The sequence below is a fragment of the Eretmochelys imbricata genome, chromosome 1 (genome assembly GCF_965152235.1).
Source record: "Eretmochelys imbricata isolate rEreImb1 chromosome 1, rEreImb1.hap1, whole genome shotgun sequence".
NCBI classification, from domain to species: Eukaryota; Metazoa; Chordata; order Testudines; family Cheloniidae; genus Eretmochelys; species Eretmochelys imbricata.
The window spans coordinates 76166136-76181458 of record NC_135572.1 but is presented as its reverse complement, the minus strand read 5'-3'; positions in this window follow the sequence as shown (position 1 = coordinate 76181458).

Sequence of the window (15323 nt, the reverse complement as noted above, 5' to 3'; positions counted from 1 at the left end):
ACCCAGATGGAGACTGAGGCTAAGTGAATCTGATTTAATCATACTTACTGTTGAAAAGTAATAAAATTGGATTAAGCATGCCCCCTTTTTCCCCAGTGTTTGCACACTGGGTCATCTAATATTTTAAAATGGAAAGGAGTCACCCAGAGGACATTACTACATCATTTTTGGTCCACATTTCAATGAATTAAAGAAGTTAAAGGTTGGCATCTGTCATCAGGATGCTGTAGTCTACTCCATACATGTTCTTTAGCAAAGTCAAAGGCCAAACATTGAATATACATTTTTTTTCTAATTGAATTTTAAAACTATACAGCTTAATGAAGTCACTGAAGTGCGTACAATCATATTATCCAGTGCTTCTGGAAAGCTTTAGCTCATTTGCCTTATAACTAAAGAAAAACTGTGTTCGTCGTTGGAGTAATAAACATAGGTAATTATGCATAATTATGGAGATTAGGTTCCAATTAAGGTTCAAGTTCTGTAATAAGCGCATTGAAAAAATCTTTTTACGTTTTTAGTGGCACTAATGAATACCAAGGTAACTCAAGGTAGAGTAATGGGCAGAACGATTTTTAGATCCAGGTGGTTTACATGCACTGTGGTGTTTTAGAAACATTAAGACTATATCTACAATATGGACCTGATCGACAAAAGTTTTGCTGACAAAAGTGCTAGTGTAGACAAAGTCTAAGTTTTAAAGGGCATACTTCCTTTTGCTTCAGCATTTTTCCTATAGCGGCATCACAGAACAGAAAAAGAGTTTTTATATCATACAGCAACACTCTGTTAGCCACTTTGAAAGTGGCAAAAATAAATAAACAAGTAAAAAAATCTGGTTTGCATTTGATAGAAGAAATTGAAGTGTTTTTTTTTCCATTCCAGTCATTTGTACATTTGCCTGTTCTGCTATGCTAAAATTTGATTCTAAATCTTATTCTCCGTGAACTCCCTCCCATCATTTTACATACAATGTGGAAATTAACTTGAAATAGTTCACATTTTGCTTGATTAATACAAGAAATTGGTGTAATTCACTATGCAAAATGTCAGTTATCCACCAGGGATTGGGCCGGGGCAGTAAGAATGTCAAGAGCACAGAAATACTAGCACACAATTCACAATTTCATAAACAAGCTCACTTTTTGCTATATGCTTGATATCAGCCACACACAGCGTATGCAATGTTTGACTTAATGATTTTGGAGAGGCGTAACTGAAAACACTTGCCCTCCTAAAACCTCTTCATCAAGCAACCCACTACACAGGGGCTGAATGTGCTGCACCCTCCTATAAGATGCTTCATTTAACTCCCTACCACGAGGACCCAAATGGGTAGAGGATAATATAAAGCAATATCATGTATCATACAGGGAACATAGATAACTGTGTGTTCAGCATAGCTGGAAGCAATGGGTTTGCCGAAGTTTTTAGAGGCAGATTAGGGTAATTAACATATTAAGTTTATTGAATACAGCATAGTCAGAGAAACACAGAAAAAAGTGGAAACGCGGACATGTAATTGTAATACAAGAAAAGTTTCAGTAAGTATGTAAGCATGATTCACAGCTTTGTAGCCTATGAGCTTTAAAGCTGCTTTCACTTAAATCAAGGGAAAACTTACAGCCCAACCAGGTGAGAATTCATTCAGAAGCTAGGGTGTGGGGAAACCAATATTCAAATGGAATAATGAGCAGCTATATCATCAAGAACCTTCACCTACCCTACACACTACATGTCCAAAAGTTTGGAATCTTCCAACCAGTGTCTCTTATTGAAATTGATTACTAACCCTCAACGAACCATGATCAATAAATGGTTGTGTCATAAACAAGCTAGACTTTCATAAATGATCATTTATGGTTCAATTATTCATACATTAGCCATCTGCTATTTTACTGGCTTTATTCATTTCCAGGGCATAATGGACTAAAAGAGTTACTACTATTATGATGGCATTTTTCACATGAAAAGTGATTAATATCATATCATTTTCTGTCCACTCTGTATGAGAGGCTCACATTGCAAACAGAAGTTGAAATAAATAAACAGTGATCCCTGTAATATTAAACTATGCCCTGGCTCCCTCCATCCAGAATCACTGGTGTATTCTAAACCATGGTTTTCAACCTTTTTTTTCTGGGGACCCAGTTGAAGAAAATTGTTGAAGCTCATGACCCAATGGAGCTGGGGATGAGGGGTTTGCGGGGTGGGATTCAGGACTGGAGCAGAGGGTTGAGGTGCAGGGGTGAGGGCTGTGGCTGGGGTCAGGAATGAGGGGTTCAGGGTGTGGGAGGGGGCTGTGGGCTGGGCTGGGGCTAGGGATGAGGGTTTTGGGATACAGGACAGAGTCCAGGTTTGGGGGGGTCAGGGCTGGCACCGGGGGTTGGGGTGTGGTAGGGAATCAGGGACCTGGGCTGGGGGTGCAGGCTCTGGGGTGGGATGGGGGGTTGAGGCGCAGGAAGGGGTTCCAGGTTTGGTGGGGCTCAGGGCTGGGGCAGGGGATTCGGGTGCGGGGCTGGGGCACAGACTTTCCTCCGGCGGCTCCCGATCAGCAGTGCAGCTGGGGTGCAGAGGCAGGCTTCCCCCCTGTACTGGCACCGCAAACCGCATTGCGCCCCGGAAGCAGCCAGCAACAGGTCCGGCTAGGACCTGGCCGCTTCCAGGGCGCAGTCTGGTCTGCGGTTTCAGGCCAATGGGAGTGCAGAGCCAGTGCTCGGCACGGGGCAGTGTGCGGAGCCCCATGGCCCCCCTGCCTAGAAGCTGGACCCACTGCTGGCTGCTTCCAGGGTGCAGCACAGTGTCAGAAAAGGTAGTCACTCGCACTTTTAACATCCCAGTCGGTGGTGCTGACCAGAGCAAGGCGACCCAGTGCCTTACACGCCGTGACCCAGTACTGGGTTGCGACCCACAGTTTTAAAAACACTGTTCTAAACAATGCTTATATCTATCTAACTTGTAGGACCATGTATTTGTTCTGCCATTCAGTGAAAACTCACTGCTAGATGTACCCAGAACCAGATTAAGGCACATAATGACATGGTGCTGTTCTAGCCCTGCCCACACACCGTGACAGGGAGCAGTATGCCCTTATCCTTCCTTCACCAGGAGTTGCAGCAGACCCTTACCAAGGAAATAGCAGGTGTGGCAGAAGCAAGCTCCCTCGAGCTCACTCTGCAGCTGGGGTGGGTGAGCCAAAATAAATGACACTGTTTCCCTTGCAACCACACAGAGCATTCTCTTGTTAGGATGGTATTGGTGGGGTCCCCAAGAGCAACGGGTCATGGTGTTAACACTCCAGTGAAATTCATGGCGTAGATCAGCCATCTCATTGCTATTATTGCAGGGTGTCTGCACACTCAGGCAGACATCTCTGCACTGGTTATGATTGAGTAACACTTTCAATTTTTGTTGTTGTTGTTGCAATCTTGGGGATTTTTTTTTTAAATGAAAGCTGAGATTCTCTTGTAATCAAATGATTCCTGTTATTGAAGCCCTGGGCAGGCACCTGTAAGTCCCATGCTTTAATCCATACCTGAGTGATTAGAAGCAAGTTTGCCTTACTACCAAAAGGACTATGGGCCTGGAGACTTGGCCTTTACATAATGTTGGTGCACTTGGGTGAAAATATCAAAGAGTCAAGTAATTTATTAGTGTATGGTGGTTTTAATTGACTGTGGCCTCAATCATACCAAAGGGGTTCGCCTAAGTGGTGGGTGCAGCTTTGTGTCCTATTTTCAACATAAGCTAACAGGTTCCTTCTCTCACTTGTGTTTTCTCCTGAGAACATCATTGGGGCTTAGGTGAGAAGGAAACCACTCTGCTTGAGCCAGTTCCCACTGAACACATATATGGCAACGTTAAGTGGGGGAGAGAGACTGATGCAGTACAAGACCTTAGTTCATTAATAGCCTTAAAGGGAGTCTGGTATGCAAGGACATTGACAGATATGAAGCACGCTGGCAAAGAATGGTGTCCCTTGCTTTGTAGCTGAATTGAGAAACAAAGGGTAGCTGTTAAAATGTCAGCCTCTGCTTCTCTTGCTTCTTTTTCTTCTACTTTATTATTCTTTCATTGTGTGATTTTCTTTTTTTGCAGAAGAAACATGCCATGTATCATTATAACTGTTTTTTTCCCTGTATTTCATCTGTTATTTTTTTAGACTGTTTCATTAAGTCCATGCTTAATTTTAGGCATGTATGAATTTTAGTCCATTTGAACTCTGTGGAACTATGCACATACATAAACTTAAGCATAAAAGTAAGTCTTTGCAGGCTCAGGGTCTAATTTTGGTGTATCGGTTTCTATAGAAGAGCCAACAGCAGGCCAATGTGACATGCCTGACAGGGGAGGACTTAGTATCGTGAGATAATTGTTGGTTATACTGGGACATACAGTACCAGGCAATAACCTGCCTGAAGCTCCCCCAAAAATGTTTTCCTCAGGGAATCCCACCATGTTAACAGCTACCATCTGTTTCTCATTTTCAGCTACAGAGCAAGGGATAGCAGCCTTTCTCAGACTGCTTCATATCTGTCAGTGTTCTCAGTGCAGATTTTCCCTTTATCTATTGGAGGCTGTGAAAAGGTCTTGTTCTCTGTACTGGCTCAGTCGCCAGATGACAGTATCTCAATGGTAGTGCAACATTGGGGTGGGCTAGAGTTCACTTCATTGCCCATCTCCAGAGGCTAAAAAAACCAACTACCATAGAAAAGTAGCTGAAGTCCCAGAATTCAGTCTCTCTGAATTTTCAGCTCCTCACATTCAAGTCCCAAAAGGAACTAAAGAAATAAATTTAATTAACAATTATTAACATCTTATGAAAAAGAGACATAATTAATAATAATTAATAACAATAACAATAAATAATAAATTAAGGTTTGCAACATAACATGGCTATTTTATAATCTATTTACATTATACAGTTACTCATAAACATAAATAGAGAAAACAAATTACATCTAAACACGTCAGTCCCCACAGAAACACAGTGAGAAGGAACTCAGAGTTCCCAAAAGCTCAGGTTGAGTTCTCAACCTGAGTCTTAGTTAGAGTTTTTGATCACCAAATGTATCCAAGCTGCTGAGTCAAAAACAACATCTTCCCTCCACTTGGTTGTAGGAATATTCAGTTAGAATCCATGCAGACTCTTCCTCTTCCTCTGCTGAAATCACAGTTATACAGTTAGCTAACTGATTAACCAACCACTCAGTTAAATGTATAGATTTAAAAAAAAAAAAAACTGTTACAAGAAGTGCAAGAACTGAGAATAGCAAAATATAAATGACTCTTTCCCCATTACTACATTTAAAGAAAAGCTGGTGAATCAGACTAGTTGAGACAATTCAACTAAAACAGTTTGGCTAAAATCAAACAACATTCAAAGCATACAATTAAAATAGAAGAAATTATTTTTCCCTCCCAATTTCCCCTTTCTATAATTAATATTGCCCCTGCATCCCTGTTGGCAGGTTACCAATATCACTAACCTGCTGCAAAATGCTTCAGAGTTAGGGAAGACAGCCTGCTTTCTACAACTGGGCTCAGTTTCTCCCAACTCACACAGGACACATGGCCCTTTTGTAAAGCAGCTGCCCTAACGGCTTGCCCTCATGGAGACTGACACCAGCAACAGAGAACCTATTGGAGCAGACCCAAAACTACCAGACCCTAATGCTTCTAAATGTAGAGAGCTAAATCTGACACAACTCACTCCTACCCTCCTCAATGGGTCTCTTAAAGAAATATCTCCCTATTAGGCACATGGGTTACAGTAGCTGAGGAACGTTGCTGCTCTATATTGGGGCCTCTACTTCAGCTTAATTTCTGGTATGTCTTAGGGTACATCTACACTGCAATAAAAGACCTGCAGCTGGCCTGGGCTCGTGGGGCCTGGCCTGTGGAGCTATACAATTGCAGCCTCTTACATTTTGCATGGCAACTTCCACCTTCTCTGCATGTATATCTATCTATCTATCTATCTATCTATCTATCTATCTATCTTCTTACTATATGTTCCATTCTATGCATCCGATGAAGTGCGCTGTAGCTCACGAAAGCTTATGCTCTAATAAATTTGTTAGTCTCTAAGGTGCCATAAGTACCCCTGTTCTTTTTGTGGATACAGACTAACACGGCTGCTACTCTGAAAATTGCAGTATAGATATTCAGGCTCAACCCAGAGGCCATCTCTGAGACCCCATGAGGGAGAGGGTCTCAGAGCCCATGCTACAGCCCAAACCTAAATGTCTACACTGCAATTTTATAGCCCAGCAAACCCAAGTCCCAAAGGCCAAACCAGCTGCCCTGGGCTAGATGCGGGTCTTTTATTACAGTGCGAACATATCCTTAGTGCCTATGCTAGCTACTAAACTGCCTCCAGGGCCAGGTTTACACCTTTTGCACCCCTAGACACAGCATCTTCAGCACCCTCCACCCACCTACAGCTGACCTTCATGTTTTCTGTAAAAAAATGAAACTTTTCACCCACTTTTTACTTTTAAGTGCCCCTAGACACATGCCTACTGTGCCTATTTGGAAATCTGGCCCTGACTGCCTCTACCACCAGCAGCTATGCATGGTACAGTCCACTATGGAGTACTTGCTATGTTTGCTTTTGTGTCCATTCTTTGCGTACGAGGCTGCACTTTCAGGGAGGTGTGACTTTGAAGCATGTCTGCACTTTTAAAAAAAATCATATGACTGTTGCAGTCTCTGTGCACTTATGTGGATGCATACTTCTTTGTGGAAGATCAGCCTGTGGGTGCAATATGGACACTTTTGTATATCTGCACGCTGTGGCATATTGGGTTGTTCCTACCAATAGTCATCTTCATTTGTGCAAAACCAAAATGGGCCATACATTTAAACTATTCAGACTTTTTTTCATTTAAGTCATTTTAACAGGAGCCAATGAATGTAATATGAGTTACAATACATACATATAATAAAATACATTAAAATAACATTATTATAATTTAGAGACCTATGGTTGTCACTTAAGCCAACAAAAGGACTGAATCTTCTATTTTAGGGGCAAATTTTCAGTACATCAGAAGAGTGCAGGCTTATTGCCTTCACAATGGAGCCTTGGAATCAGGAGTTACAAGCTACACCTTCCACTTCTGTGAATTTGTTGGGTTCTCTCAACCGGAAGCTCCTTAAATGTGTGTTTTGGATGGTGATATTAAAAATAGGAAATAGTGGTAACCTGTGCTGTTATGTTTCAGAGTAGCAGCCATGTTAGTCTAAGGTGCCAAAGTACTCCTTTTCTCTTTGCGAATACAGACTAACACGGCTGCTACTCTGAAACCTATCATTATGCAAGGCACTGCATTTAGCCATATGGAGTGGAAATCTATCAGCTTCATGAAAAAACTCGCACAGATACAGACAGACATCATCTTCCTTTCCAAATATAAATTGGTTAGCCTTTAAGGTGCCACTAGTACTCCTTTTCTTTCTGTGCTGTTATAACTCTCTCATAGAAGCAAGTGGGGGACACTGCTGTCTTGACACTGGAACTGATCTATGGACTTTTCAGTTACAGGAAATGAACCAACTCACCAAACACTCAACCACAACATGTTGGTTCGGTTCAACTTAAAACATTTATGTATGTATGTATCTATTTGTGGTGTTTGGTGTTTGCATCACTGTTCGACTGTTTTTCCTGGTTTTTTAATCAACTACATTTCTAAATAAAATGTCATTGTCAAACAAACAGTCAAAATGTTTGATATTTCCCAATTTTATTTGTTTATTTTGGGCTGAAACTATTAGCCAAATTTGACTCAAATATACTTTTGCTGAAAAAATTCTCCTAATTGTACCTAACACATTCAAAATTGAAATCAGCAAGAGTTCTACATGTGGAGGGTTCTGCACAGTGCGGAGCTCTATTGTTATAACACTTTTTCAAAGGTACTGTAACCTTTTCTACAATCCATATACAATGAACTGTAGAGGGATTCAAATGAAAGTTTGTTGTGTTTGTCATTATATGACCACATACAGTACAGCCCCAAGCCTGCAAAGGACTACTTTGGTTTAAAAAATAATAATAAAAAAAAAAAACAGCAATGCCTCAAGGTCGGGGCTACAGATAGTCAGCAACTGGAATTTCCATTCCACAGGAACCTATGATGTTTTGAAAATTTTGTTCATCCTGAAACAGAAAGAAAAGCTGAAATTTAAAATTTTCCTGTAAATTGAGATTTTTGAAAAATTGCTTTTAGTCATTTTGTTTTGATTTTGACATTTTTAATTTTGGTTTATTTCATTTTTATTTTCTCTTTTATTTTATTATTATATTTGTTTTAATTTACTATATATAAATATCTATTTATTTAACCTTATATTGCAAATGTATATTTTACTATATATATATATATATATCCATCCAATGCTTCATATCATTTAGTTTTTTTAGATAAAATTTTAATAAAATCAATATTTTCCCATGGAACAGTTCAATATTCATTAATTGGCATTTTTTGATGGAAAAATGTTGCACTGGTAAATTTTTGACCAGCTGTGGCAAAAAAGTCTTTTATAACATGATCATAAATAATATATGAGGTAAAAAATGCCATACGTGCATCCAAAGCTACAGAAAAAAAATGTCATGTGATTTGTATTATTAGATTTAGAAATAACATTGCACATTGTCCAATTATCAGTTTGGTCTCAATCCTGCAGCTAAATCCATACGCATCGACCCTTATGCCATTGAGGACGATTGGAACCATAATGTATATGATCAACTGAAGAAAGAGTATTGGAGCCCACTTGCACAATGGAACAGAGTTAAGCCTGGCACTAGAGGTATAAGTGACTCTGCTTACTTTAGTGCAACGAAGAGCTCAGCTGTACAACTATATTGGCAGAGGGTGTTTATTTTGCTTATAGGGAAGAATATATTATAATTAAAAAAAAGTGTTATTTCTTGTTTCATTTACCAGTAATTTTCAGACTGGTATGAAAATCAATTCTCTCCTCTCCCCCCATTTCCCTATTGCTGTCTCTTGTTGCCACTTTAGGATAAATCTCTTTTAAGAGACCATCAGCAGGAGATCAGTTCTTCCCTGACCTCTGCAAACTAATCATTCAGAAGAGGTCCCAGGTGGCATGTTGGTGCTCATCCAGAGTGCAACTCAGCCATTGTATGTCTCAGCAGATGGTTATATCAGTGTGCAGTGAATCATGACATTTCAACTGTGGGCTCTTTTTTGCTGTTCCCTCACTAGAGACCAGGTCAAGTTGGATCAGATGTGCCAGTCAATCACTCTAGCCACTTACAGTAAAACGATAATGGTTATGATGGACTGAAATCAATTGCTGTCCTTCAAAGATGTTTATGATTTGACCTCACCCTTCAAAAATTACGCTTGCCCTAATATTGCTGGTTGCTTATTTTACTTGTGATTAAAATTCTCGGCTGATTACTTTTTATATAAATATGTATCATATCACTGTTGAAGGGAGTAATGAATCTACATTCAAATACTGATTCTTTTTATTGTAGGCCTGATGATTCTACTACAGAACTAAACCGTGTCTCTTATTGTGCATCAGGTGAAACTATCATAAAAAGAAGTGCTCATTTGAAGAAAAGAACCTGTGACTAAATATTGCTTCACAAAAACACATCCTTCAAATCTTGAAGTTGGGGAAAAAAATCTAAAATATATTTTCCATGTAACTAGGCTGATGGGGCTAAGTCTAATATTTTAATTCATTTTTTACATGGCAGAGCATGTGGGTTTGAAATGATGGGTTCACTCTCACTTTCCTTACTAATTCTATGCGTAGCCACCTATAAATCTGATTTCTTCAGAAAGAACAGGAAGTTTTCATGCCTTCTCACTCAGGAATCTTTAATACCTGCTACGTTTGCTTCTTTTCCATTTCTATAAACCCCTCATTGCTTGGGCTAGTATTGCAGTTCCTGTTTCCACACAGTCCAAAAAAGTTAGTTATTTAAGGCACTGATTCAGGAAAGCTTCCCTGTCTGGGAAGGGATTTTAAACACAGAGGCGCATGGACATACTTAAGTGATTTGCTGGACCGAGGCCTGTGCAATGAATCTTATTCAGACATGTGACGGTGCACAAAGCCTACACCAGACAGGAAGGGGTTAACAAGTTGTTATGTGTTCACATGGCCCCACCCCACCACACCTGCAAAGCATGTCAGATCAGGAGGAAGAGTTCAAAATGGTAGGAGCTCAGATCAGTAGTAGGCAGCTCTAGAAAGAGGACAGATCTCTGTTCCTCCAGGTCCTAGAGAGAGGCCTGACTGAGAATAGAGCCTGCTCCCATGCGTATGGGCTATCCAAACACCCTGAGAGAAGGTTGGGCTGGACTATAAATATCTGCCACATGACACTCTCTGGTCATTGGCTAGAGGACATAGACCTGGGCTGCAGCTTGCCAGATGCCCCTGAAAGAAGCTGCTTGCATAGGACTGGTTTGTTCCTTCTTTTATTTTCTTCCTTGCTTCCATCTTTCTTTTTTTGTTTTCTCTCAACCTCAGAAGTGGAGAACCCCAGACAAATTCAGCTGGAGGGTGGAGTTTCTGTCTTCAGACCAGTGATGCTAATCACTCTAACCTGGATGACTGGATCCTATGTGAGAGCCCATGATCGCAAAACACCCCAAGGAAGCACTACAGAGGGACTACTAGATCCTTCACAAGATACTACAGTACTGGGTGTCATATAAGTAGATATAGATAAATGCTTGCCCTTCCGAGATTTCACAAGCTCATTAGAAACTCTGAACCGAGGATGGGAATGGACTGTGGAATTATGTGTGTGTGTATGATTAAATCAGCTTGCATAAAAATAGTTGTACTGGCTAGTGTTTATGTGTGCTACACTGTACATGGGAACAGAACTGCTCTGATGTGTATCATTTCCCTTGTAGGGCTAGTAGAAATCCTACTTTAACTCAAGTGGATAGGCCTTCACTTTAGGGGCCCACTCTAGCAAACTGAGTAGCTTTTAGCATGTGAATAGTCTCACTGGCTTCAAAATTCCAGCATCTGTATATTGTAGTATCATTTCTATGAATAATATGTGCTGGCAAAAAGGTGTAACAAAACAGTAGAAGTAGGGAAAGACTTATTTCTAATGTATAATTGGGAATCAGAAAGTTCCAGAACTTTCTAATTAATTTTTCAGGTGTTCTGTTTTGTTTTTCATTTTTTCTTGCATTTTTATTAATTTTTATTCTCATAAATGAGTGCCAGATGAAATGATCCATATGCCAGTGGCATAGGGTAAACCCTTCTCAAGTTGTTCTGGTGGCCTATATCCAATTCTCTGAATCTAACCTATGACTAAAGTATGCCTCCATGTTTACATTAGACCTCAGCGAGGGTGGAACTTATGCAAGACATTCATCAGATATAGGGTGTAAATTAAAATAGGTGTTGTTAAATTTTCATATTTCCTCCAGGCACTAGTCCTTAGTGTACTGATGTCATAGAAAGTGTAGACAAACAAGTTGCAGGGATAACTCAATACATAAATGATGTTAGAACTTGCTTGTGAGCACATTTTACAGTGAGTGGCAAACAGCAGGAAATCAGTATTTGGATCAGACATCTTGTCAGGGTCAGACTTTGTTCCCTTCCTTGTCTAACAAAATGGAATAAATATTTATTTATTGAGATTGATAACATGTAATAAGCCCCTGTCTGCTACTCTGGGGAGCTTTAGCCACCTGGACAAAAAGAGGGCCTTGCACCATGCCTTGAAGGTCAGTAATGCCTCACTATTTCAGATCAAAGGCAGATGCTTGTTCCCCAGCTCAAGGCCCCTCATGGAGAATGCTGGAGTGTCAACCCCCTCTCTGTTAAATATGTTGCAAATGATTCTATGTGGCACTGACAAAGAGTGCCATTAGGCTTTTCCCCTGGACATTAATGCACGTGACAGGAACTCAGAAAATCAAACCAGCCGTCTAGAACCAAAACAAGCTAGATGGCAGACTGGAAGGGTAGGCCAGTTCTATTTGCTTAGTCTATAGCACAGAAGCAGTTGCTGATGAAAGAGACAGATCAAACCGTATAGACACCAATAGTAATAGAGGGATCATAAAACACTGTTTTGAAGGTGTTTATCCTTTAAGGTTAAACTTGTTGACAAGTGACTGAATCATTTTATATCCTCTTTACCTATGTGGACAACTGCAATATTTTCGTTTCTGTCCAGTTTAATTATGATGCATTTTAAACACCTCTGATATCCTTCTAGGCACGTTACAAACTGAGTCAAATTACTGTATTTAAGAGCAACAACATGGCAAGTCTGTAATGACATATTAATGCCATGCACAAATGGCATAAGAAGTTAACTGCTCACATAGTGTTCTGAAGGAACACACCAAATAAATTCTGCTCTGACTTGTGGTGCAGCAATTGCTAAACATCCATGAATAAAACCAAGTGGCCTGTGCTGTGAGGTGCTGTCAAGTATTAGTGGCTCCAGATGTCATGCACAGTTGTGCTTCCTGCTGCAATATGGATACAGAGGTGATTGTGGGGAGAAGGAGGGAGGTACTTCAAATACTGCAATAAACCCAGAATACATTTTGTTTGTGAATACCTCCTGCAAACTGAATGGAAGACTCATCTCTAAGAGGATTCTGAACTGTTTTATTCTCTAGAACATTAATGTTTCACATTTAAATATGTTAGAGCAAATGCTTGGAAGCAGCCAGATTTCAGCTCCATAGGCTCTGGAAGTAATCCAGGAATCTGGCAACAGACCTTGAGTAGAAACAGGCTGAGGGCCACTGCACTGAAGCATAGCACTAAATCTCTTTCATGCCTGATATTACTAATGAAGAACTTCATTATCACTCAACATTTTGTAAGATCTGATTTGTTCCCAGTTATTTATTACTGATATTCTGAACAAAGCTGTGCATTAAGTCACAGAGTTTTGTTATCACAAACTGAACCCTGAAACTCAAAGTTCCAAGGGATTCCCCATCCCACCCCTCAAAGGATCTTCTCTGTGTCTCCCAATCATTCCTCAACCCACCTATGTCCAGACTATCTGCTTAGTCTTCAGAGAACTTCTGGCCTTTTCAGGCCACATGCATTTTTAGTGTGAGTGAACAGTGCTCTGCCGTGTTTTCATCCTGGATCTTCATCACACCTCTTTGTGACAGGTTCGGTCACAGGGATCCCCTTGGGACTGTCACCTGATGTGCTGAAATGACCTCTGAGCCCGTTTTCCTGCCAGCTTGGGACTTCCAGAAACCTGTCTTGTTGAGCCAGACACACTAGCCTGCTGCAACACAGACCCAGGGTTTGGTCCATGCCCCCAAAGCTGCAGACTAAACTAGAAACAGCTTAGCATGTTACCTATCTCCAGCACCCAGACACCCAGTTCCCAATGGGATCCAAACTCCAAATATATCTGTTTTAATCTGTATAAATTTATACAGGGTAATATAATATAATAATTTATACAGGGTAAATTCGTAAATTGTTCTCCTTCTATATCACTGATAGAGAGATATGCACAGCTGTTTGCTCCCCCAGGTATTAATCACTTACTCTGGGTTTATTAATAAACAAAAGTGATTTTATTAAGTATAAAAAGTAGAATTTAAGTGGTTTCAAGTAATAACAGACAGAACAAAGTAAGTCACCAAGCAAAATAAACCACACAAATCTAAGCCTAATACATTAAGAAACTGGTTACAGGTAATATCTTACCCTCAGAGACGTTCCAATAAGCTTCTTTCACAGACTAGATTCCACCCTAGTCTGGGCCCAATCCTTTCCCCTAGTACAGTCCTTGTTAGTTCCAGCAGACATCTCAGGTGGTAAGTAGGGGTTTTCTCATGACTGGCACTCTCTTTTCATAGAATCATAGAATAACAGAGTTGGAAGAGACCTCTGGAGGCCATCTAGTACAACCCCCTGCCCAGAGCAGGACCAATCCCAACTAAATCATCCCAGCCGGGGCTTTGTCAAGCCTGACCTTAAAAACTTCTAAGGAAGGGGATTCCATCACCTTCCTAGGTAACACATTCCAGTGTTTCACCACCCTCCTAATGAAAAAGTTTTTCCTAATATCCAACTTAAACCTCCCCCACTACAACTTGAGACCATTGCTCCTTGTCCTGTCATCTGCTATCACTGAGAATAGTCTAGATCCATCCTCTTTGGATCCACCTTTCAGGTAGTTAAAAGCAGCTATCAAATCCCCCCTCATTCTTCTCTTCGGTAGACTAAACAATCCCAGTTCTCTCAGCCTCTCCTCATAACTCATGTGTTCCAGTCCCCTAATCATTTTTGTTGCCCTTCACTGGACTCTCTCCAGTTTCTCCACATCCTTCTTGTAGTGTGGGGCCCAAACCTGGACACAGTACTCCAGATGAGGCCTCACCAATGTCAAATAGAGGGGGACGATCACGTCCCTCGATCTGCTGGCAATGCCCCTACTTATACACCCCAAAATGCCATTGCCCTTGTTGGCAACAAGGGCACACTGTTGACTCATATCCAGCTTCTTGTCCACTGTCACCCCTAGGTCCTTCTCTGCAGAACTGCTGCCTAGACATTCAGTCCCTAGTCTGTAGCGGTGCATTGGATTCTTCCATCTTAAGTGCAGGACTCTGCACTTGTCCTTGTTGAACCTCATCAGATTTCTTTTGGCCCAATCCTCCAATTTGTCTAGGTCCCTCTGTATCCTATCCCTACCCTCCAGCGTATCTACCACTCCTCCTAGTTTACTATCATCCGCAAACTTGCTGAGGGTGCAATCCACACCATCCTCCAGATCATTAATGAAGATATTGAACAAAACCGGCCCCAGAACCGACACTTGGGGCACTCCGCTAGATACTGGCTGCCAGCTAGACATGGAGCCATTGATCACTACCCATTGAGCCTGACAATCTAGCCAACTTTCTACCCACCTTGTAGTGCATCCATCCAGCCCATACTTCTTTAACTTGCTGACAAGAATACTGTGGGAGACCATGTCAAAAGCTTTGCTAAAGTCGAGGAATAACACGTCCACTGCTTTCTCTTCATCCACAGAACCAGTTATCTCATCATAGAAGGCAATTAGATTAGTCAGGCATGACTTTCCCTTGGTGAATCCATGCTGACTGTTCCTGATCACTTTCTTCTCGTCTAAGTGCTTCAGAATTGATTCGTTGAGGACATGCTCCATGATTTTTCCGGGGACTGAGGTGAGGCTGACTGGCCTGTAGTTCCCAGGATCCTCCTTCTTCCCTTTTTTAAAGATGGGCACTACATTAGCCTTTTTCCAATCTTCCGGGACTTCCCCT